The sequence below is a fragment of the Uloborus diversus genome, chromosome 9 (genome assembly GCF_026930045.1).
Source record: "Uloborus diversus isolate 005 chromosome 9, Udiv.v.3.1, whole genome shotgun sequence".
In the NCBI taxonomy this organism is placed as follows: Eukaryota; Metazoa; Arthropoda; class Arachnida; order Araneae; family Uloboridae; genus Uloborus; species Uloborus diversus.
Window position 1 is genome coordinate 14,151,686 of NC_072739.1, and position 27,001 is coordinate 14,178,686.

Sequence of the window (27,001 nt, forward strand, 5' to 3'; positions counted from 1 at the left end):
TTACCACTAAAAACACCCCCCTGAAAAATGGTTTTGCATGGTGAATTAAATTATTTTCAGGACAGGCATAAAAAGGTATTCAACAATATTTAAAAAAAATATACTTTAATTACAGTATACGCATCTTGACATAACAATTCAAGCAACCTTAAAATTAAAACATGGATAACTGACAAATAGCGTCTAAAAGGTCCGTCTGAACAACAACAAAAATAAGTAAATGAAATAAAAGAAATAAACATAATATTTCTATTGCTGCATTTTTTACTAATCGACTTTCAAATTTAACTTATGTGTTATCATCATTATTAAACAATAATTTTGAGTAAGTGTGGTTGAAAAATTAATTACAGTCACACATATACTCTTAACAAAATATTTAATCGACTAGTTATGGGCACATTAGCTTGAAAGGATCTTAAATATTTTAATTAATGTCAAAACTATACCTATCCTATATGATAGAAAAAAAAAAGCTAAGGTACGTACCAATAGAACTGCGATCTGATAAAAAACAGTAATGTAATTTCGACAGTGTCTCTCGACCTTTTTTGACATGCGGACCTGCAAAAGCTTTTCAAAAAAATTCACGCGGACTTGTGCTGTTTTCTTGTTAACTTGTAAAAAAAAAAAAAAATGTTCGCGAACCGTTAAAAACTAATGAAAAAAAAATTACGAACGGCTGAACTTTTTTCCCCCTTCCTTTTTTACAAAGTAATAATAATAATAAATGAATAAGTAAATATATAAAAAAAACTCTATTAAATAACTGCTACACAAGCATTTAAATGTTAAGACAAGAAGTAACTATGGTCAAAAAAATGGACACAATTTTCGAAAAAACTACTGAGAAATCATAGAAAATTATGAAAATTAATCTTAAAACTGACGTAAATGATCAAGTGTTGGATAATATTATCATTAGGTATTATGGAGTTTCCTTTCTTTTCCTTTTTTTTATTTTTTGCGTGGACGACCAAAAAAATCTGAGGATCAGTCTTTTTTTTTTTTTTTTTTTTTGGCGGTGCGTCAGACCACCGGGCTGCTCTACTATTCGAAAAGAAAGTCCTTACACAGAAATTTTGAGAATAAGCATCTCTAACTCCAAAAACAAACAAATAACTAAAAAAATTATGCATGCGTTGTAAAACAAATGTACGGAATCTCATGAAACACCGGCAATCTCCATGCCTTATATATATATATATATATATATATATATATATATATATATATATATATATATATATATATATATATATATATATATATATATATATATATATATATATATATATATATATATATATATATATATATATATATATATATATATATATAGTAATAGCTGTTGAAGAGGAAAAAATTAAGACAAAAAAAAAAAAAAACAGAATCGGACCAGTATGATAAAAGGTTTTCCCTGACACATGGGCAGGGGCAGCCGATTCCCTGCCCTTTTACATGATCTCGACTCTTCCCTCCAAACCGCTATAGACAACTACGATTTCGTTTGGGCTCGGCGAATTTTGCCCACCCTTGAGTTGCAATAAATTCCTTCGGGTGTTATCACCCGCCGTTTTTCGCTTTCTGATTCAGTCATTGCGATTGGCTAAGGGCAGAGGCGTGACTCTTAGTTTCGGGGGCAGCTTCACGCGAGCCCGCAGCTCCCAAAACTGTGCACAGCGCTAAAATTAATGGGATTTAAAAACTTTCTGGTTTTGTTTAGAGATATGCGGAGAGGGGGGAGGGGAGGCTAGATGTTTGAAATCTGTTGTGCGCCTTACTTTTTACTTTTTTTAAACTGAAACACAGAACGATATTTTTGTTAATAATGTATTTTATCAATCCCAATTTTTTTGGGTGGGCCGGGCCCACCCTGCCCATAGCGACGAGACGCCCCTGCTCGCACTGATACCGAAGGGGATGCTCGAAAATGATTCAAATGCAAATTAAAAATTTTAGAGGGTAGTATTGGTCAATTAATGAAGATTTTAACTTCCACCATTTTCCACATGAAATGTTTTATGATATTCTTAATCACTTAAATAGGAAAATGTAGAAACATTTCATTTTTAGTGTTAAGATCTTCATGCTTCAGCTTATAAAACGTCGAGGGGGGAAATTTTAGATCTCTTTTAAATATAATTTTTTTAATTAAAAATTTCCATGTTGCATATTTTTTTGTCAGCTAATTACTCTCCAATCATTTTCTCTTTCTTTTATTGCCCTTTTTATTTTTCATCCTTTTTATTCCGTATCGAAATGAAAATATTTTCAAAATACCAAGACAACCCCTCCCCCCCCCCCCCCAGAAAAAAAACCATTACAGATTATCCTCAATTTGAAGAGATCCACCCAACACCCCGTACCCTAACAATATTGAAGATAGTTTCTTTAATTTCAAAAAAATGTTCGTGGAGTTTTGTCCCAAACCCTGTTATATCACTAAAGAACGACGAAAATTGAGCTTTTAAAATTACAATTTCGAAAAATTAATAGGGAGAACCTCTGATAATTTTTTCTTAATACCATTATGAACGGCTAAAATCTTCGTTTTGAGGACTTTAAATTTCGAAACATTGAGGGGACACTTAATGGAACAGAAACTTGCTAAGTCTTCGGTAGCAAGAATAGTCTATAATCGCGTTTTTAAGACATCTATTTCGAAAAACATTGGAGAGATTTCCGTAAACTTTTTCTCCCCTTTACATCTCCAAAGATCGTATAAAATTGTGTGTTTCGGCTGATGAAGAATTGAAGCTAAGTTCCTGTGAAAAAAAAAAGTGTCGTCCCCCCAGTCTTAAACTAATTTCTGGTTGCGTCACTGTTTCGTAACTCTTAGGCGATAGTCTCAATCAGTTTATTTAGTACCAGCGGTACCCGCACGGTTTGCCCGTAGTAGAAAATTAAAAGGTCATTTGGTTAGTTTTTATATTTACAATTATAATGGATAATAAATTTTTCGCCAATTTGCTATGTTCATTTGCTCGCCCATGTTCCACGTTATGATAATTTGCTCGTCCACGTTATGGTAATTTGCTTGTCCACGTTATGATAATTTGCTCGGTAAAATGTTCTTAAAATTAGAATAGAAAAAGAACAAAATCGAATTTTCGAAAAATCGCTTCCAGGTGCTCACCCCCATGCTACAAACTAATTCTGTGAAAAGTTTCATGAGAATCGGCGAACGGTCTAGGCGCTATGCGCGTTACAGACATCCAGACAGATATTCAAACTTTCAGCTTCATTATTACTAAAGATAAGATATCTTCAGCATGGTAATATACATATGTATAAATTTGCTTTCAATGCTATTTTTAAAAAATATACGTAAACTTATGTTTCGATAAATGTATTTAAGTGTACATTTTAACAAAACACAAAATCTTTACATTGTTTTTTAAAAATTAATTAAATGCCTAAGTGTTTTTTTCCCACATTGTATTTGTCTATGAAACCTCACTTCATGTATTAACCATATTTTCCCCGAACACCATTGAATGAAGGCGCTCAAAAGACATTTCACGACGGCGCCGATCAGGCTTGGCGCGGCACTGCCAGGGTGTTATTTCCTTCTATCGTGTTGTACATCTTTCCTGTTTTTGTCCAGAGGCAAGTCGCTGGCACGCAGTCCTCCATGTATGTGAAACTGTTTAGCTTCTAAATAAATGAATAAGTAAATAAAATAACAAATTATTTTTCTCCTTGTAATTTAAAACTACCAGTTTTATATTTTCGCTATTCTTAATAAATTGAAAAGCATCGTTTCGCTGATTAGAAGAAGAAACCCTGTCTATATTTCAGGTTAGCCCTCTCGGAATCCAATTCTGGGAGGCTGTTTCAAAGATTACGTTATAGCATTCATTGATTTTTAATTAGGCGCGCATTCGAAAGTTTTGGAAGTCGTAAGGTACGGATGCAGGAATATGAGGCTTAAGGGATAACCCGCCGCTGCAGAAGTACTGGCGAGATTTTCATTTAAACTTAATTTAAATTGAAAAAACGCAAAATTTTTCTACTATATTATCTCAATCCATTCTAGACTGAAAATCACGTCGTATGCAACAAAGATCGGGGGGCTGTTTGCTGTTGACTTTGATAACGGGAGTAGATTGATTTTCCCTTGGCGCCAATCTCCCGGGACAACAGCCTAAGCTGTGCAGAGCAGCCATCCGCAATTGCTGGAGCCATGTGGAACCATCTCCTCTTCGTCGCGCAGCACAATGATATCGCAGGATGTTGGTTTACTTCCCGCAAGTCTTGAAGAGAAGCGAATGCAAGTGCAACCAACAAAAGTTGTTCTTCTTCTTATATGCAACGCCAAGTCAGAAAATACTGGTAGCTCTGAAAGTTGTACTTTGCAACTAAGCTGAAAAGACAACTTTAACACAGAATGGAAAGCAAGGCGTCATTAGGAGGCGTGGTTTAAATAAAATGCCGCTCGGAATGCGCGTTAATATTTTGACCTCAGACTAATAATAAGAGTAGACCGAGCTTTCTCATTCTTGCTGATGAAGAAAATTGGTTCATAGATGTATCATGTGACTGGTGGAAGGGCTTGGCGAAGACTTTAGCAGCATGGTTGCTAGATGGAAATATTATCTATAGTTTGGCACTCGACATGATTTTAAGACGTAATGTGTTTTCATTATAATTTTTTTCCAGGTGCTGAAATCGAACTGTTTTTCTTTTAGTTATGCATTATTTTGACATTAGTAATTAATTTTTGATCACAGTTTTCAGTAACTTTTATTTCATTCGGAACTGCTACGTCAGCGTTGGCGTAAACGTTTTGCGTCAAGGTAAAAATGTACTAATCGGTATCTTAAATTGAAATTGTAGGTAATCTTACCGTTTGCCGATTCTTTTTGGGCGCTCGTATCTTTAATTACTTAGAGAGTTATTGAAATTGAATAAAGAAAATGCACAGTACTATCTAAACGAAAAACTCACTATATTGACAAAATTTTTACAACTTAGAATAACAAATTGACAAATCGGACTCCATTAAAGATCATTCTTCAGTGTTCCATCCATTCAATTTATTTTATTTATTGTTGATCGTCTGCTGCGATCAACGCCCGCTGTTCCTAGGAAATCCACTAGTCACATGGTTTGGTTTATGAGCAGCAAAAGGGTTGCCACAGCTCTGTCTACTCTTATTATTAGTCTATGATTTTGACAAACTGGGATCTGTCAATCCGGTATTTATCCGGCAATCCCGGACGTAAAATTTTATGTCGGAAGCTGATTTTAGTCTTTCACGAAGACAGCGCAATCTGATTTGTTTTCACAGTCACGTGACCAACATGAGGATTTCCTCTCTGTAAGGTTGCGTGCACTCTCAACCCAGCACGAATAACACTGCCATCTATTGCGATTTTTGAGTTAATGGCATGAAAATTAACAATTCGACAAAAAAATTAACTGTTTATCCTTACAAAAGAAAAAACTCGAATTATTCACATCGCCACAGCGAAAGATTTCGCTGATGGTCGATGTGTAGCGGACGTTCTCTTTATCAATAATTTATATGGGTACGGATAATTCACTTCTTCAGGCAAATGCGATAGGCTTTTAGTATTAGGGGCGTCAAAATTTACCCCTCAAAAAAATCGATCATTTATCCCATTATCGGTTGCACAAAGCGCAAAAGGCATCGGGAATCGTCCAACTAGTATATGGCTGTATAAAATGATTTGTCTCTTTTTTTACTCCTTATTTCTATAGGGAACATATTATGGTGAAATTTTAACAGTCGCATTCAGACAAGATGCAGCTGTCGCAATTTCGCGGTGTTCTAGTTTACCAATATGCTTAGGTAGAATATTAGGTAGCGCACCATTGCAGCTGAACTGTGCATTCACCCGTTCCAGACTGAAATCAACTAATATATATATATATTGTTACAAATTCTGTAAATAGTAATTATTGTAGGAACGTAACCTGTAAATAGTTTCCCGTAATGAATATACAACCCCTTTTTCATTCGGCTAAATTATACGACCCCTATTTTCTTTCTTTTCATTGATAACGGTCTACTACTTTACAGAAGCGTGTGGAATATTTGAGAAATTTCTTTTCGGTGTATTTAAGCCGTTAGCGATGGATAAACAGTGAGTTTCGATTCAGATTTCGAACTGAGAAGATTTTTGCTCTGTTTATAGCGAGGCATTTCGCTGTGTTGTTTTCGTATTTGGAAGTAAATACGTGTGTAAACGTTGAGTTTACGGTGTTGTGTGATAATTGCTTTATTGCTGATGAATAATTTAGCAGTTGTTGAAGATCTTTCCTGTACATAGTGTAAATAAATTTCCTGTGTTTTTATCAAGAACTGTGTCTTCATTTCAAGAAAGTGGAAGTCGCACCGAATCCGTTACAATTTGGCGCCCAACGTGGGGCTTCTTCTGGACTTTCTTGGAGTAAGTGTGACTTTGGACATTTTTTTTTCATAAAGACTTTTTTTGAATTAGGACTTTATTTTTATGGTGATTACTCGCGCAATGGATGAACCATTAAAACAACTTCTTGACGCAATCACCTCTGTGAAGAGTGATATGGCGGCTAATCAAGAACAATTAAAAAGTGACTTGACTGCAAGTTTTACAGCTAATCAAGAACAATTAAAAAATAATATGGCAGCTAATCAAGAACAATTAAAAAATGATATGGCGGCTAATCAAAACCAATTGAAAAGTGATTTAACGGTGCTGAAAAATGACCTAGTTTCTAACCAAGAGGAAATTAAAAACGATCTTACTTCGGTAAAGACTGTGATGGAAAATAAATTTAATGAGATAGAGCATCGAGTTGATGCTATTGAAGGAAAGTTTGCGGCAGTTGAAGGCCGATTCATCGCAGTGGAAAATAAAATCGAAGAGAAATTTGAAGAAAAATTAAGTTCCGTTGAAGGCCGATGCAATGCTGTAGAAAATAAACTGGAAGAAGCAGATAGAAAATTTCATCAACTTAAAGAACACATCTTTAAAGACCTGGAAAGGAGATTGGCGACCGCGGAAAGCAGCTCTTTACAGTTTGGCGCTCCCACATCGGTTGCTCGACCGTCCCTTAAACTTGCCACATTTGATGGGAAAACTTCGTGGCAGGTTTACAAAACTCAATTCATGATAGTGGCAGAAGCGAACGGATGGGACTCTGCTACCAAGGCCTGTCATCTTGCAGCATCCCTGAGAGGTGACGCAGCGGACATTCTCCAGACCCTTCCGGACAGCCAGCGCCTGGATTTCGCCGCCCTCACATCTGCGTTGGAGCTTCGCTTCGGTGAGAAGTGCCAGAAAGATTTCAGCCGACTCCAGTTGAAGTCCCGTTTCCAGAAAACCGGGGAAACCCTGCAAGAGCTTGCGGCGGACATCGAGAGACTGTCTCATCTTGCTTTTTACGACTGCCCTGCGGATGTTCGAGACAACCTGGCACTCAACTACTACATCGACGGGGTTCGAGATCCGGAAATCCAGAAAGCTCTACGGATGGCGGATGTCAAAGACCTGAATTCTGCTGTTGTGTATGCAATGAGATACGAGGCCGCCCAAGAAGTAACCCGTGTGGATCGCCATCTAATCCGGACTCAGGAAGCTGATGAGTCTGATTCCAGGTCGTCCCACCTCGCTGAACTTGAGAGACAACTCGGTGACTTGACAATACATCTGAGCAGCATAACAGCCCAAAAGAAACAAGAGCAGAACTGCTGGAAATGCGGTAGTGAAGGACACCTGCGAAGGAGTTGTCCGGCTCGCCAAGCTACGCGAGGGAAGGAAATCACCACCACCAGAGCTCTGCAGATTTCCTCTTCTAGTAGTGGCAGTGATGGACTTTTCATTTACGCACATGTAAATGGGAACCCCTGCAGACTGATTGTCGACACTGGAGCCAATGTGACAATCATTAGGACAGATGTGGCTCGTGAATTTGGATTGAAACTGCTGTGGACATCGCCACGCGTAAGTCTCCAGACTGTGACAGGTGACAAGATCGAGATTGACGGTAAAGTGGACTTGGAAATAGTGTTTGGGAATGCCACCTACCATCATACGGCATTCGTCGCTAATATCACGGACCCCTTCATTCTCGGATTGGACTTTTTGAAGAAATATGACTTCACTCTCGACTTCAAGACTAATGAGCTGCACTCGATGAGAGAAGACATAGCCGTTTTCCCTGCAGAAAGTGGTGTAAAATCCGCTCATCAAATAATAGCCCAAACAGATTTATGGATTCCCTCAAGGTCAGAATCATTAATACCTGGCTCCCTTGAAGAAAGCAACAGTTTTCGATTTGGACTCATTGAATACCCTAACCTAAGCAATAACTTAAAAGGAGTGCTGGTAGCATCTACGCTTGTGGACCTTTCCAAGGATGTAATTCCTGTGAGAGTCGCCAACGTGAGTGAAAGGCCAAGGAATATTCGGAAAGGTGAAGTGTTAGCAACTTGTACTCCAGTAAACTGCATCATTAGGAGAATCAATTCCCCCGAAACTGTGTCTTCTGAGTCCTTGACATCGAAGTTAATTGGGAGCTCGCCATTATCGAAAGATCAAAGAACTGCTGCGGAACAATTGGTGGACGACTTCAAGCATCTGTTTTCATCTACATCGGAGGATGTGGGCCGGACGAATTTAACGCAGCATAGGATCTACACTGGAGAACACCCCCCTATTAAACAGCATCCAAGACGACTACCGTTCGCCAAGAAGGAAGAGGTTGAGACCCTCCTGAAAGAGATGAAGGAGAATGATGTAATCGAACCTTCATCCAGTCCTTGGGCCTCTCCCATCGTCTTGGTCCGAAAGAAAGATGGCTCCACCAGATTTTGTGTCGATTACCGGCGGCTGAATGAAATCACCAAGAAAGACAGTTACCCTCTTCCACGGATAGACGACACCTTGGACACTCTGTACGGACACAAGTGGTTTTCGACCCTGGACTTGAAGAGTGGCTATTGGCAGGTTGAGATACACCCTGATGACCGAGAGAAGACAGCGTTTACAACTGGACAAGGCTTATGGCAGTTTAAAGTGATGCCCTTCGGCCTCTGCAATGCACCAGCTACGTTCGAGCGTCTGATGGAGACAGTGTTAAGAGGAATTTCTTACGAATCCTGTCTGGTCTACTTAGACGATATCATCACCGTGGGACGCAGCTTCGAAGAACATCTGGCAAATCTTAGGAAGGTGCTGCAAAAGCTTAAGGAAGCCAATCTGAAGTTAAGCCCGTCCAAATGTAATTTGTTCCGCCGGGAAGTGAACTACCTTGGTCACATCATCTCTTCTGAGGGTGTACAAACCGATCCAGAGAAGGTATCTGCTGTCAAGAGTTGGAGTCGTCCCGAAAACATCCATCAGCTGCGAAGTTTCCTGGGGCTCTGCACCTACTACAGGAAGTTTGTAAAGGGTTTTTCCAACATTGCACGACCTTTGCATAAGCTGACGGAGAGCAAGCAGAAGTTCGAATGGTCCAAAGAATGCGAAGATGCATTTCTACGACTGAAGGAGGCTTTAACATCAACGCCTATCCTCGCCTATCCTCAGCCTGAAAAACCCTTCATCCTGGACACTGATGCGAGCAACGAGGGCATCGGAGCTGTTTTATCCCAAGAAATTGACGGAAATGAACATGTCATCGCTTACTGGAGCAAATGCTTATCAAAGTCGGAGCGAAATTACTGCGTCACCAGAAAGGAGTTACTGGCCATAGTGAAAGCTGTAGAACACTTCCATCATTACCTCTACGGCCGAAAATTTCTGCTTCGGACAGATCATGCCTCATTAACTTGGCTTTTGAACTTCAAAAATCCGGAAGGCCAGATAGCCAGATGGATACAGCGGCTCCAGGAATATGACATGGAGATCAAGCATCGAAAAGGGTTATCTCATGGTAATGCTGACGCTTTATCAAGGAGACCCTGTCCTGAGAACTGCCACTATTGTTCCCGAATCGAGAAACAGTATGGAACGACTAGCCCTATCGCCTATCAGGTGACAGTGACTCCACCATCATCAGAACCTGATCCATGGAGTGACGACCAAGTTCGAAAAGATCAACTTGAAGACCCCGACATAAAACCAATTTTGGAGTTCATGGAAAGTGACAGTCGACGCCCTAGCTGGCAGGACGTTTCCATCTTTAGTCCTGCAACAAAAAGATACTGGGCTTTATGGAACTCGCTCCATTTACGGAACGGCGTGCTACACCGAAAATGGGAATCTGATGACGGCAAAACGTCTAGGTGGCAGTTACTACTTCCCCGATCAAGGATTTCAGATGTTCTGAAAGAAATACATAGTAGTGCGACTGGAGGACATTTTGGTGTCTTGAAAACCCTCAATAAAGTTCGGGAGCGCTTCTTCTGGAGCAAGGCGAAGGATGACGTGGAGAAGTGGTGCCATTCTTGTGACGCCTGTGCTGCTCGTAAAGGACCGAAGAAGAGAAGCAGAGGGAAGCTACATCTGTACCACGTTGGAGCTCCTTTCGAACGAATTGGGATCGACATCCTGGGTCCTCTACCAAGAACTGCTGATGGGAACAAATACATTCTTGTTTCCATCGACTACTTCACCAAATGGCCGGAAGCATATCCCATTCCAGATCAAGAGGCTACCACCGTAGCAGAGACTCTAGTCCAACATTGGATCTCGAGATACGGAACACCTTTGCAGATTCATTCCGATCAAGGGAGGAATTTCATCTCTGCTGTGTTTAAGGGCCTATGTCAAATTTTCGGAATTGAGAAAACTAGGACAACACCACTACACCCACAATCGGACGGCATGGTGGAGAGATTTAACCGCACAATCCTGAATAATCTCTCACTTATGGTATCCAGAAATCAACAGGATTGGGACAAGAAGCTACCTTTGTTCCTGCTGGCCTACCGCAGTGCTGTCCACGAGACTACCGGATATGCCCCATCTCAGATGCTCTTCGGACGAGAGCTTCGGCTACCTTGTGATCTCGTCTTCGGTCGTCCTCCGGATGCGCCTTCATCACATGAGGAGTACATCCAGGATCTCCAGGCCCGGTTGGAAGACGTTCATAACTTCGCACGAGAGCGAATCAACATCGCGGCGGAGAAGATGAAGACCCGATACGACACAAGGTCTACTGGACATGAATTCAACGAAGGCGACAAGGTTTGGTTATGGAATCCCATCCGACGGAAAGGTCTTTCACCCAAATTGCAGTCGCATTGGGATGGACCCTACAAAGTCGTTAACCGACTAAATGACGTCGTAGTGAGGATCCAAAAATCACCTAATGCAAAACCTAGGGTTGTACATTATGATCGGTTAGCCCCATACTATGGCCATAGTTCATGAGTATTACGTAAACAACCATGGTTGATAACATAAAAGTTGTAGATAATTTTTGCTTTTAATGTTTAGTAATATTTCTTGTTATTATTGTGTTTTCTGTATCTGTTAGTTATTAATTAATGTGTATATTTGTAAACTTGTGATAGAAGTTTGGCACCCTTTCTGGGGATTGTACTGCCCGGGACGTGCAGTCCTTAGGAAGGGGGCAATGTTACAAATTCTGTAAATAGTAATTATTGTAGGAACGTAACCTGTAAATAGTTTCCCGTAATGAATATACAACCCCTTTTTCATTCGGCTAAATTATACGACCCCTATTTTCTTTCTTTTCATTGATAACGGTCTACTACTTTACAGAAGCGTGTGGAATATTTGAGAAATTTCTTTTCGGTGTATTTAAGCCGTTAGCGATGGATAAACAGTGAGTTTCGATTCAGATTTCGAACTGAGAAGATTTTTGCTCTGTTTATAGCGAGGCATTTCGCTGTGTTGTTTTCGTATTTGGAAGTAAATACGTGTGTAAACGTTGAGTTTACGGTGTTGTGTGATAATTGCTTTATTGCTGATGAATAATTTAGCAGTTGTTGAAGATCTTTCCTGTACATAGTGTAAATAAATTTCCTGTGTTTTTATCAAGAACTGTGCCTTCATTTCAAGAAAGTGGAAGTCGCACCGAATCCGTTACAATATACTAGCTGGGTAGCACGGCTTTGCACGGTCTACCTCAGAAATCAAAGTTATGTCAAGTGACGCATGTTCTAGAATCAGGCTTGAACAAAAAAAAAACAGTAAAATTTTGCGGAAGATTGCGGAAAACTAATCAAAAAGGAATCATTTTAATTTCTCAATTACAGGAAAAAGCCTTTGTTACAAAAGATTGAATTTTACTTGTTCATATTCGAAAAAAAAAAACTGCAACGGATCTTTCGCCTATATGATTTTTTTCAAGCTACGAATTTTAATAAAAACTTTGTAACAGGAAGTTGAGATGAAGCACTAAATAATTTGAAAGGAGGAGAGCCTTCAAAAAATAGGGATTTTATGTCGAAATCTAAGTATCATAATTAATAATTAATACTGGACATGTACGCTAATAATTATCGGATGATTATGTTAAATCGCCAAATGTAAAGCCAATTTACGAATCTGTCGATACCTGGTTCAATGGTCAATGTACTGGCGTTTGGCAGAAGTAACTCGGATATAAATACATAGGTAAGTACATACATAGATACGCTCAGTTTTTAATTATATAAGATTTTTGAAAACACGGATACTGCATACTGGTTGGTTTATCAAACATATTTTGCATTAAGAAGGATGCATTAGTACATCGTTTTCTGAAACATCTACGCTTTATTTTTGCGTTGTTTATCTTGTAAAACTATTTTTAACATCATTAGCGTTTGCAAAGATTGCAAAAACTTTTTCTTTCTGTAACGGTCAGTACTCTAATTTTGTTGAACTAGAACTGGTAAGTTCATGGAGGATAAATATATGCTTCCAGACTGCGGCAACAAAATTTCACTTTTCCAGAATGCGTCACTGTTATTTCAGAGAGAAAATCGACATGAGCGGATGTGTTCTCAGTGAAAATCTGAATGTTTTATTTTTTGCAAGAAATATGGAAAATTATGAAAAAAAAAAAAATCTTTGCACATGAACTATGCAGCCTATCAAACCTCGCAAAGCAAATCAAAGCCATATATATTTGGTGACTTTGTTTTTGTTTATAATGCATTAGGATCTGTATCTCGCTTTGCTAAGCAGGGGTAATTTCCTTTCTTCTAGGAACTTTTTACTACTGCTTCTTTTTACTAAAAGTCATATATTTGCAAAAATTCTTGCATAATAAATTTCAGGTTTCAGGGACTGTTATAATATTAAAAGGGAAAATCAGAAATACGCGAAGAGAAAGAGCTATTACAGTGAACAGTTGTTTCCACTATGCGGCAAAAAAAAAACTTTAAGATGCTTCAGACATAATTATAGCTGATTCTTATGTAAAATGACCACTTGAATCCAAATATGACAACGGTCCGCCCCCCCCCCCCCCTACGCTTAGAAAAAAAAAGTATAATAGGTATAGGTTAATGTGTATTAAACACCCTTCGGTCCCTTCGCAGGGACCAATTTGAAAAACGTATAATTGATAAAAACGTATAAGAGAGAAACGTATAAACAATGATTCACTGTATTTACACTGTGACGAAATTAATTAAAAATTATTTAATGAGTGAGTTAATTAATTTTATCCCTTCGAGAGGAGCACGTAAACTCTCACCCCCCCCCCCCAAAAGCTTTTCAACTGCATTTCAATCGTGATTTAAATACTTTTAAAACTTAAATTTTGTGTTTATATACATAATTTGAAAAAAAAAACCGCAATTATTCATTAAAATTTAAGGAAAAGTAAAATTATTTATGAGCGTCATTTTTGCCAGTTTTTTTCCTCGCAATTCTCAAGCGAAGGAAAAAAATGCTTTACAGACAGCTGTTTAGGACATTCGATCTGTGGACAGCAGATGGAGAAAAAACCCGCCGACAAGTGAGGTGCTGACCGTTTCCCCGAAAATTCCATAAATCACTTCCCTAGAGGCGAATCTCTTAACTTCGTAAAGGGGGATGGAAATTTTTAGTTTGTGAATTGGAATAGGCTCACCTTTTAAGTGATTACTGTTGTTCTAATAAAGATATCGAGAATATTTTAACATCTTTAGAAAGCTGAGATCATACGCAACGATTTGCTCTTTTCAACAATCCGAATACAACTCATGGTTCGTCAAAAAATCACCTTTTCTAAAAGTTCTAGTTTGTTTTAAAAAAAATTCGAATTATTTTGATGAAAAACCGCAAAGACAGCAGCACGCCATAGTCGTCATAGGTTAAGTCAAAAAAAAAAAAAAAAGAAAAGTTTGAAAATCTCAATTTCCCGATGAGCTATCGTTCAAATGAGAAGATATTCTGCCCCGTAGGTTAACATAGGGATTCGAAAATCGGGAATCTGTCTGATGCGGCTGCCCCAAGCTCTTTGTCGAAGAAGGATAAAGGCATGTCGTAGGCGGGGCCTTCCCGGGGGACAAGTTATATGACAGAGTTTATTTTCCCTTTCTTTCTTCGCGGCGATAACGCCCCGACAATGCCCCCACCACCGCGTTATGAAACTTCCAGGGTTGGTACTGTTGTTATCGATCAGAGAGGGCGTCCGACGCCATCGGACTTTCGAACGCAAGTAAGTGTTATGCTTCACGACTTGAATATGCAGAATCATACACTTATAAGTAACTTCAGAGTTTAAAACGCTGGAAGTCATTACGGAAGAGTTTCCAAACAACTTTTTACGGCGTTATATCGTTACGAGCAGCAAGCAATTACCGTAAGCAAACCGTAACGTTTAACTAGAGACATGTATGATTAAAGTGAAAAACAACGTAAACAAAGCACAAATTTTGGAGAAGATGCAGCATATAGCTATTTCAAGGCTACAATGGAGCCTATTCATCAGTGCAGAAAGCTCACCAAGACAACGAAAAGTTAGGAGAGAACTGAGACTTGAGTTCTCTCATGTATTTAATGAGTTTGAGTATATATATATTCTTATAAATATAAACATGTAATATACTGGAAGCTATGCAAGCAAATCGGTTTTTCAAAGTAGAACAGCATAACTGAGGAGTTGCGAACTGGACCTGCATATTTGAGAAAGCAAAAGGTTAAATGCTCATTGTCCTGTCCTAAAGAAATTCACAAAATACGATGCACTCAAGTCTACCCAATTTTCCACAGGGCATGGCGCCCCATCTACCTTTGAATGCCATGGAGCCCTTCCCCCCCCAAACACTTATAGTATATATATGTGTTTATGAAAAATTATTATCAAACTGAATTCCCAATCCAACTATTTTTGTTGTTGATTCCAACGCTCTCGTAATACTCTCTTTTCTCGATTTCAACATAGAGCAAAACGAAATCAATGAGTCAAGAACTATACTGCCATCTATCGAAGTTCTTTAAAACTAATAGATAGGGATAAGGCATGCAATTGGTATCAACAATTTGATTTGAATTGCTTAGTTCCATCGATATAGCAACTCCATCGTTTTGTGATGGCAGGGTGGCGCTGTTCCCAGCATTATTAACCTATATAGACTGTTCACTTTTGGGCCAAATGCGAAGGGAATTTAGTATTAAGGAAAAGAGTCGTTAGTTGATCAACGTGCAACATTTAGTACTTTTCATTGCAGATTTATCATTGCAGAGTACTAAATGTTGCACGTTGATCAACTAACTCCTCTATTCCTTAATACTAAATTGCCATCGCATTTGCCCCAAAAAGTGAACAGTCCAAATAGGTTAATAATACTGGGAACAGCGCCACCCAGCCATCACAAAACAATGGAGTTGCTATGTCGATGGAACTAAGCATTTCAAATCAAATTTTTTATTTGATACAGTTGCAGTTTGTCGATAAGCTGAAGTACTAGCTAATCGACAAACTAATATAATTGCGTTTATTTTAATGCGTCTGTGTCGATCCTTTGCTGAACATTTGCTAATTATAAGAGTGAATAAATGGGGAAAAAATTGCTCAACATTTTCCTGTTCAATTTCAATTCTATCATTTTGTTTAAAACTTAGTATTAAAAAAAACGTCACGTGCTAGCGCATACAGAATACACCTTCTAGTAGGGGCTCAAAAAGTTCTTTCGTATATAAACTACTATATTAGTATTGGCAATAATATTAACAGATTCGTAAGCGCGTCAAAGTTATAGCCCCTCTCCCCTTGTTACGTTGGGGGTTAAACAAAAAATGAAATCTGCTATATGTGCGGTAGGTTAAGAGAGAAGATTTTTTATAACATCTATAAGACAGCGGTTCTTAACCTGGGTTGCGCCCCTTAATAGGAGGGCGTAGAAGAATTTCAATGGGGCGTAAGCGTGAAAAATAACTAAGTGAAGCAGTAAAACGAACCGTGATTTGTTGAATTACTCAATTTGTCGTCGTTTCGTAAAACATTTTTTATAATATACTCCTTTCTTCGGGAGAGGGGGGAGGTGGTGGGCTTTTCATCCACACACATTGAGCCGTGCTTTGTCGCAATAAAAATGTTATTTGGAAAAACTTTTGAAGAACAAAGGCAGCATTCCTAATCATTTTGTAAAAGCAGCTAGCATTACAGACCATCTTCACCTATATGCCTCAAATTGATTTGAATTTTGTTTTTAATTCATTAGTTTTCCACATTGTAGTAAAATATTCAAATTAAAGTTGAAAGTTGTGACAATTTTCGTGTGCATCTTTTCAATTGCCTTTCAACTATTATAGGCAGCATCAGTTTAAATTGATTCGACAGCCTACGAGCGAAAGGAAGGGGGACGAAGCGCCGTAGCAAAATTCTTGAATATGACTAGAACTCAGGTATGGAACAATCCTCCCAGAAGTTGATCCCACGAAAAATACAGGAATAGTTCGAGAAATTTATCAAAATTGAGTGGGAAGTTTTTTCAAATTATTTAGAATAGGCAGAATAAAACACTGGCAGATATAAATTACAATAATAAAAACAACTTTAACTTGTTTCTGACAAATTATTGTGATATTTTCGCACTCAGGGATTATATCAGGGTATTTCATCTGTGTTTCTAAAAGTTGCGTTTTAAAAACTTGATTTTGCATAAACATCAGTTAGCCGTTTAAATTCATACGAAATATCATACAAGAACGCTTGTAAGCAATGTTGTGGCAATGCACGATTTTCTCGCTACTACGCTACTGATTTATCTGACGACGCAAGTGTATCTAGAGCTTATCAGTTTTTTTATTTAATGGAAATTTATAAACAATTCAAAAAATCACAACATCTGTTTTCGGCAGAATAAAATAAAAATATCAGTGCGCGTGTGTGTGTATGGGCGTGTGTATAGGTAATGCATATCACCGACCAGGAGAAGCGACTAACGGGGGACAGTCGCGCCTGCTGAGGCCCCTGGTCCAAGCTGAAAAAGGAACCACAACATCAAGGTCAGTCAAGTGAGAACAATTAGCAATCATGATTGCTCATTTAAAAAAAAAAAAAATATTCATTTGTTGAAAAACGTGGGTTTCTCGATCATTGGCTATTATTTATTTGAGGATTGTTACATAAATTATTTACGAAACTGACATCCCGATTTTTATTCGAAAAACTAAAAGTTCAATTCAGCTGACACAATTGATGAATCACAATGTTTCGAAAGTTGGTAGAGTAGCAGTACAACCCCCCCCCCCCCCCCCCCCCCCCCCGTTTTCAAAAAATTATCTTTTTCCAAATAAGTAGGCGTGGTTTTTGTTGTTTTTGGGTAAAATTTGTGTTTTTTGCTCTCTGGCTCTCAAAAAAGTTCAAAATGACGAGTCAGCGTAGTCGAATTAAGTTTACGCAAAAAAATGAATCAGCCGATTGAAAACTGGGAAACGTTCAAGAACATTTCAAGACAACACACCAAATGTATTAAAAGATAAACCTTTAAATTACATTAAAACGCAAAATAAATAAATAAATAAATAAATCCGCCAACTCTATTGTTTATCACTATCATCGACAAGAGATGGCGAGACAATAACCTAGCTTCATACCTCTTATAAAACGGCGTTACTTCGATTATTCCAAATTTTATAAATATCATCAAACAAATTAAACTAAGATAATTTTGAGATATTTTTTTCTATTTTAATTTATTTATTAATTTTTTGTGTGTTATGCATATATTCTTGGGTTGTTTTGCGATGAAAGAATATCAGAGATGAAAGTTTACCTTTGCTATATTCACGTTGTAAGCGACGAAGGCGGCGCGCGCCGGTGCTTAGAAACGCTGCTGAAATTGCACACTGCCTCAAAAGAAGAAGACACATGTGTGTTATGCTATTTTATTTTCGGGCATTAAATTATTAAAACCTGCAAGAAAACTATTGTTGTGCCGTGTATGCAAATTAAGTTCCTCATATAAGAGGATGCGCTTTGAGTTCAAAATTATGTTCTTTTCATTTACGCTGTGCTTGTTTATACTTGAATCTTTAATATGTTACTGTTGATTAACTGCCTGATTTTTGATGTCGAAACTGCAACTCAGCTATGCCGGAAAATTTCGTTAAAAAATGAATAAAAACTACACGCTTACTTATTATGGTTTGTGAGTCCTCGAAAAGTAATATTTTTTCCCAAATGAAAAATAATCACTTTTCTTTTTTTCTTAGAATTTTTTATCTGTTTGTAGTCAGCGATCGTCATTTCTTTCTTTCTTTTTTTTTTTCTTTTTTAATTGTTTTCATTACATTTTTGAGAGACGAGATTTTTTTACTACCACGATGTCCAAGAAGTGAATATATGGATTTATTTTCAACTTATTTTCTTTTAATTGATATTTGTTCTTTGCATACATACATAAACAGGAGAGACGCAAAAGGAAGTGCGATTTAATGAGAAGAAATACATATGTAAATGCATTCTCACATTTTTCAGAGCTGTTGATGTAAATTTTCGTGAAAATTGACGAATTTTTGTTATCATAATTAATTTACTTGAAATGGAAGCAAACAAGACTGAATCCGAATTAAATAGCTACGCATTTTGACAGTTCATCAGTAAAATCAATTTGTAGCATTTTCTCCTGCTCTTTGATGAGGGGATTGGGGTGAAGATGCAAGTCACCGAAGAATTTCCGAGAAAGCTGAATCACATGATGGGAGACGGATCTGATTCCTGCGTCCCGATGCACATCTTTACCTTTGGTGAACCATTGAGCGTTTCCAATTAATCTCTTCTGGTTTATCTGATCAAGTGTGTCTAGAGCTTATCAGTTTTTTATTTAATGGAAATTTATAAACAATTCAAAAAATCACAACTTCTAATTTCGGCAGAATAAAATAAAAATATCAAAAACTCAAACCCATATAGATTAATATAACGCTAGAAAATCGCCCGTCAAGGTATGACGTCTGAAAATTTTTTCTGCATTTTAACGAAGTCATTGCATGTTTGGCGATATTTTGATAGTTGAATTGTAACCCTAACTCCAATAGGTAGCGTTCATTGTTGACCATTTTTTCGTTTCTTCATTCCCCTGAAAAGACACAGTCTTACCAGTAAAAACTGTTAAGTTGCCGGATCGAGTTCAGTCTTGTCACAATAAAGCCTTTCCCTGCATGTTTGCATTATAAACATCGAGAAAGAAAAATCATTCATTTAATGAAAAACGTGGGTTTCTCGATCATTGGCTATTATTTATATGAGGATTGTTACATAAATTATTTACGAAACTGACATCCCAATTTTTATTCGAAACACTAAAAGTTCAATTCAGCTGACAGAATTGATGAATTACAATGTTTCGAAAGTTGATAGAGTAGCAGTACAAAACCCCCTCCCCCCCTCCCGCTTTCAAAAAATTATCTTTTAGTAAATAAGTAGGCGTGGTTTTTGTTGTTTTTGGGTAAAATTTGTATTTTTTGCTCTCTGGCTCTCAAAAAAGTTCAAAATGACGAGTCAGCGTAGTCGAATTAAGTTTACGGAAAAAAATTAATCAGCCGATAGAAAACTGGGAAACGTTCAAGAACATTTCGAGACAACACACCAAATATATTAAAAGATAAAACTTTAAATTACATTCGATAAAGGTGCTTTTCCAAATGTCGCCAAATTTTGGCGATAAATCTCTCTCTTATGGCGACCAAGCGCCACTGTGGCAATACTACGGCAACCCTACTATTTTCCCCTTTAATGGCGATAAACTGCTCTCATAGCAAACCGGCGCCACTACGGCGATACTACGGCAACCCCTTTATTTCTCTGACCCTACTACCCACTCTATGGAGCGGAGCGCCCCCTGCCTTTCCCTCCTCCCCCGCTTTTCGCATTTCGGATGGGAGTGCAGTGGTGAATTCACCACGTGGGCAAATTTTTTTAGAATCAATTTAAATTGGGCGTTTTTTTTTCAAAAACCTAAAAGGATCTTACTGAAAACCTACTTTTTTTTAATTTAAATTTGTAAAATAGTTTTTATAAAACGGCATGGGATGCAGTGATTTCATTGTTACATAAAAACCCCCTCTTTTGTAGTGCTTAATTTTACAAAAATAATTTATTTCTTGGAGTCTAATATTTATTTTAATCCTAAATTTATCCTTTCCAATCGTTTTTTTTTTTTTTTCAGTCCAGATGTATTTAGATTTTGCTCTAATTAGGCTAAACCTATTTGCAACCATGCCGTTTTATTTTTGTGATTTTTATGTGTTTTCCTTCAACTGTTGCTAAATTTTTCGGCCCCCATTTTCCAGACGCTATTTTTTTCGCTCTGCAAATGAAAAAGAAAGGGTGAAAATATTTTTTTTTCTATCCTACTTCCGTGGAAAATGAATGAATTTCTCGTGTTTTGTAGGATTTGTTTTTTAATTGAATTTTTAAGGATTTATTTATTCAGATTAGTTAAATCATAGTGTTTTTGAGGATATTTCTCAAATTAATTTTTGATTTGATGTTTTTTTTAATGTTTTTAAAACCGTTTTATTAAAATCCATTTGTCTGGTTATAGTAGTATTTTACTGTATCTTTTGGGGTTTATTTATCTTGATTAATTTATACTTAGCGTTTTTGAGGAGTAAATTATTCAGATTACTTTCTGTTTTGCTGTGTTAAGTTTGTTTTAATGCTCTTTTAGCGTTTTACTTAAAATATATTAATCGAGTTTTCGCAGCATTTTATATCATTGTTTAGGGTTTATGTATTGAGATGAGTTTATAATTAGTGTTTTTGTGCATTAAATTATTCAAATTAATTTCTTTTTTAATAGGTTAATTATTTGTTTTAATGCTTTTTACTGTTTTTTTAAAGAATTTTTTTTTGCCTAGTTTTCGTTGCATTTCAGTGTAATTTTGAGTGTTAATTTGATTAGATTAGTTCATATTTAGTGTTTTTAAGCAGTTGAGTTTTTTAGTATTTTTGTCGAGATTTAGTTGTTTTTGAACCTTTTGTTTACATTTTGATGTTCCAATTTCTTGTATTTCTGATGCAAAAACTCCATTTCATTCATTTTCCAGTAGGTTAGTAAAAAAAAAAAACATACGTTTCTCCCCCCCCCCCCCCCATTTTTTCATTGGCAGAGCGGGAAAAATAGCGCCTAGACTTTGGCGCCAAAAAATTTGGTGAATCTGAAAAAGTCGCCAAGACGCACCTTTACGGAAAACTTCCCGTTTATCACTATCATCGGACAAGAGATGGCGTTACAATAACCCAGCTTCATACATCTTATAAAAGGCTGTGGCTATTGCGCCGGCATAGCCCATTCCTCCCCCGACCGGCGTTGCAGCAAGACGTGTCTTTGCGCTCTCCCCTCCGAAGGAAGAACCTCTCTTTTTCTCCTGCCTGGCCACCTGCTGATGCTTCGCTCTCCGTCCACGACGGTTTAGGGTCCCCCTTCCCGCAAGTAGCCCGTTGGTTTGCCGCGGCCTATTGAGATAGGTCCGGTATATCCTTCCGGCAAAACCGGGTCGCTTCCCGCTCGGCCCTTTTCAGGGCCATATTTGAGCACCTCCCACATAGGAGTTCCCCATTCTTTAACTCATGATGTCACAGTCTTCTCCTCCCCGCCCAGACGTTGGTCTACAGTCAGATACAGACGCTCCAAGAGATTGGGAACCTCACGAGGTAAGATGTTTTGGAGTTGACTACCCCCTCCCTTCCCTCCCTGTCAAAAGTGTTGAGGAACTTGTCTCTAAGATAAATCTCTATACCTTACAGACAAACGATGTATTCGAACTGGCAACATGTGATGATAATCTACGCATTATATGCGACTTTTATGACAAAAAGATAGATGCTACTGACGATATAAATGCTAAATTCGCCCACGTAATGGCCAAACAAAGGGCTATGAATGTCCGTGTCTCTCTTGCACACCACCTGAATGATAAAGAAACAACTCGCCTATTTGAGGAAAATCAATTACTGAGAAATCAGAATGTTAAACTCAATGCTAGACTCACTGCCCTCGACACCAAACCTTCAAAGAAAGCTACTTCAAATAACAGCACGACTCCCATCAAAGTCAGCATCCCTGTTGGGAATCAGTTCGAAGTACTGACTAACACTAAACTTGTTAAGAAAGTCGAAAAATCTAAATTCGCTGCTCCCAAGAGCAGTAGCAACAGAAGGGTACTCAGAAAAAATACCAAACCCCCAAATTTGCATAACTCAAGACTCTGAACGTGATTCCATTGATCAAACTATAGAAGATGTTGTTAAAGGATCGGCTAATACAGCCCTTAGTCCTATTATGGAAACCACACCATCTGCACGTCCAGAATCAGTCGACCTCACCTCTGTTAATGGTGAGTCTGAATATGATGACTTAGAAACACTCACAACCAATGATAATGACATTCCTAATGATGATAACTGTGAATTTCAATCACAGAAACTAAAAAGAAACAACAAAATTCCCCCCATAATTATTGATGAAATTGAAAATTCTGTTAAATTCATTGAAACTCTTAATGAGATTACTAACTGCAAAATTACCGTAAAATATACGGGCTCTAAACACATTGTAAAACCTCCCACTGATGACGCCTACCGCACCATCATCAGACACTTAACCCAAAACAATATACATTACCACACATACACACTCAATGGGGATAAATGCCTAAAAATTGTCATTAGGGGTCTCCCCCGTGACACAGACATTTCCTTTATCAAGGAAAAAACTTGCCGATCTCGGGTTTCACCCCGACAATATATCCCAGATGCACGGGAAAAATCGTCAAGCTCTCCCCTTATTTCTGGTCAATTTACCTCGTAACGAGGAAAGCAAACAGATTTACCACATAAATTATTTGGGATATTTTCAAATCAGGATTGAAGCACTCAGGCTTAAATCCTCCCCAACACAGTGCTTTAGATGCCAGGACTTTGGCCATTCTAGCAGAAATTGCTACAAGCCCTTTAAGTGTCTAAAATGTGCAAGCGACCATCCGACTAGGGACTGTACTAAACCTAAAGATACTCCCGCCAAATGTGTAAACTGTGGCGGTGACCATACTGCTAATTTTAGGGGTTGCCCAAAGAGGCCCCCCGATAGAAATCCTAAAACTTCCCCCACTGAAAATCCAGACAACATTGTCAAAAACTCAGTGAATTTCCCAACATACGCTGAAAAGCTCCAATGCCCCCCCACTGATGAGACTTCCCTCTCCACTCACACCCCTCCCTCTGACCAAATCCAAGATTTAAGCAACTTGCTCAAAAACTTTACCAAAATCCCCCATTTGATTGCCAATATCCTCAAGGGAATGCAATCTCTTATGCGGGATCTCAATGACCTCAGTGCTGCTTTCAAACATGATTAGTACGCCTATGATTCGCATCTGCTCATGGAATGCTAATGGCCTTCTCTCTAAAAGGGGGGAGGTCGAAAGCTTCCTCACTGAGCACAATCCTGACATTTTCTGCGTTCAAGAGACGCACCTTACCAATAACAATAGAGTGTACTTCCCTAACTACAAATGTTATCGTAATGACCGTACACATTCTCGTGGTGGCGGCACTGCGATCTTCATTAAGTTTAATTATCCCCCACTACTCTAGACCATGCTCCACTGCTGGTTTTGAAAATACCACTATTGTCTGCAATATAGATAACAAACTTGTTACTATTTCCTCCATTTATTTTCCCCCTGGGAATACCTTTTATGAAAGAGATTTTGACAAATTACTTTTCCTCAATTCTTGTTCCATTCTAATTGGCGATCTTAATTGCAAACATGAGATATGGACTGATGGTCTCCCAAATACAAATGGTGAGAAACTGCTAAATTATATCATTGATAATGATGTCCAGCTAATCGCACCTGACACCCCCACCTATTACGGTACATCATCAAACTCCACCCTTGATATCGCACTGTTAAAATGCCTTAACTATCATTCTAGGATATCAACTGTCACTGAACTTAGTTCTGATCACTGCCCTGTCTTCCTTGACATTGGTATTTCTATGAGCATCCCCGAAGCCTCCTATCACCTCAACGATTACCAACTGGAGCTACTACACCAAAATCATTCATGACCGTATCCAGGGAAATCCCACCATCACCTCTATATCAGATATTGATAACTGCATCTCCACACTTACTGACAACATGAAATTTGCTCTTGAAAGAGCCAGTATTAGGAAATTCTCTAAACGCCTCCCTCTTCGATTTCCTCCCAATATCATCAAACTCATCAAGTATAAAAACAGAATTAAAAAACACTGGCAACTCTCCAAAGATCCTGCTGTTAAAACTAGACTAAATGCTGTACAAAATGAAATTAAAAAACTGACTGGAGAGCATAAGTCGACTACTTTTAACAACTATCTGGGCTCACTGGACAATAACTCAAAAGCATTTTATACACTTGTCAGAAAATTCTCTAATAAGACTCATATTATGCCCACTATTCATGCCGATCATGGCAAACTGGTTTTATACCACCCAAGATAAAGCTAGCGCTATCGCTAGGCACTCTTGAAGACAACTTTCAGCTTAATGCTCATGAGTACGACGAGGATACAATCTCAGATGTTAATCGGAGCATCAATCGTTTCATCCAAGCTCCTCCCACCTCTGTTCCTCCCCCTATCATCACACCTCTTGAGATCATGATTACTATCAAGCACCTCCCCGTTAGAAAAAGCAGGTGGTGAAGATGGTATTAAGAACGTTCATCTAAAACACCTCCCCCTCAAAGCTATCACTTTCCTTGCCAAAGTTATCAACAAAATTTTCACACTAGGCTACTTCCCCAGCTCTTGGAAGAATGCTGTTGTCATTCCCATCCCTAAGCCCAACTCTGATCACTCCTTCCCACAAAAATACAGACCCATTAGCCTCCTCTCTTCCCTATCCAAACTAATCGAGAAAATCCTCCTCACCAGAATTAAAGAACATATTCACACACATAACCTAATTCCTGACTTCCAATTTGGTTTTAAAGAGAATCACTCTATCACCCATCAACTTGTTCGAATGATAAATTTTATTCAAGATAACTGCAACAAAGATAAATACACTATTGGTGTCTTCTTCGATATTGCTAAAGCATTCGATAGAGTCTGGCATGCCGGACTAATTCACAAGCTCATTCTACTTAAGTTCCCCAACTACATCATTCACCTCATACATAGCTATCTCCACAAACGTACCTTTCAAGTTAAAATTCAGAACTACTTATCAAGTAAACATAATATTATGGCTGGAGTGCCCCAGGGATCGGCGATAGGACCGACCCTCTACAACATTTACACTTATGACTTCCCCACTCACAACTCTCATATAACTTTGTCTCTTTGCTGATGATACCAGCATTCTCACCAGCGACCATTGCCGTGGCTTTGCCAGACATCGACTGCAAAAGTATGTTAATGTCATTCTTGATTATCTTAACAAATCGCGGATCGCCATAAATGCCAGTAAAACTCAAGCTATTTGCTTTTACAAAAATGACATCAAAAAATATCCTAAACCCATCCAAGTTGGTGATGATATTATCCCTTACTCCAATACTGTCAAATACCTCGGAGTCCACCTTGACAAAAGCCTCACATTCAAACCTCACACTGATAACGTTATAAAAAAAGCTAACACTAAGATTGGCTATCTCTATGGTATACTTAACAAAACAAATTCCCTTAGCACAAAAAATCGTCTCTTACTGTATACTACCATCATCAGACCAGCCCTTGTCTACAGTATACCCGCATGGGGGTATGCTGCTAAATCTAACATTGCAAAAAATCCAAACAATTCAAAATAAGATTCTTAGAAAAATATTTAAAGCCCCCATGGTACGTGTCCAACGCTACCCTACACAATGACTCTGGAGTCAATCACATTACTGACTTCATCATTGACACCTCTACTCACTTCTTCACAAATCTTGAAAATCACACCAATCCCCTTATTCATGAACAGGTATTATATACCTTTAACTCTGGCGGGAAAAATCTCCCGTCTGACTCAATGTTTATACATTACACTCTCCATTAGTCTCCTATACCAGGGCTAGCAACCCTAGTATAGCTAGTGACATTGTTCACTTGCTCCCCCTCGTGGGAGTTGCTGCAAACTGCCAGGTTGGTCTGACAGTTTGCTTTTCTCCTTCTCATGACTTCGTTCATGAAAATTTGTATATACTTCATACTTATTCTCAACTTCATGTTATTATTTATCCTAGTTTTTCCTATTTATCCAGATTTTCATTATTCTTATATTACACTGTCTCATCTCATGTTGTAAATATGTAAATATGTATATAGTGTGGCCCTGAAAACGATTCCTTTTTTTTATTTTTCCTCCTCCCCCCCTCCCCTCATGACCTAACTAATGTCAACTCCATCACATCTTATCCTTCATACAGAGTAAAAGAGCTTCGCTCTGACTCAATATATTTATGATCTGTATCTGTATCTGTACCGGCATAGCCACAGGCGTTCATGTTCCCGGCATTTATTAACGGCGTAATAGCAGCAGGGCTATTGAGCCAGCAATTTTTAAGGGGTAATAGCAACTGGGCTATTGAGCCAGCAATTTTTAAGGCGTAATAGCCACTGGGCTATTGAGACAGCAATTTTTAAGGCGTAATAGCCACTGGGCTA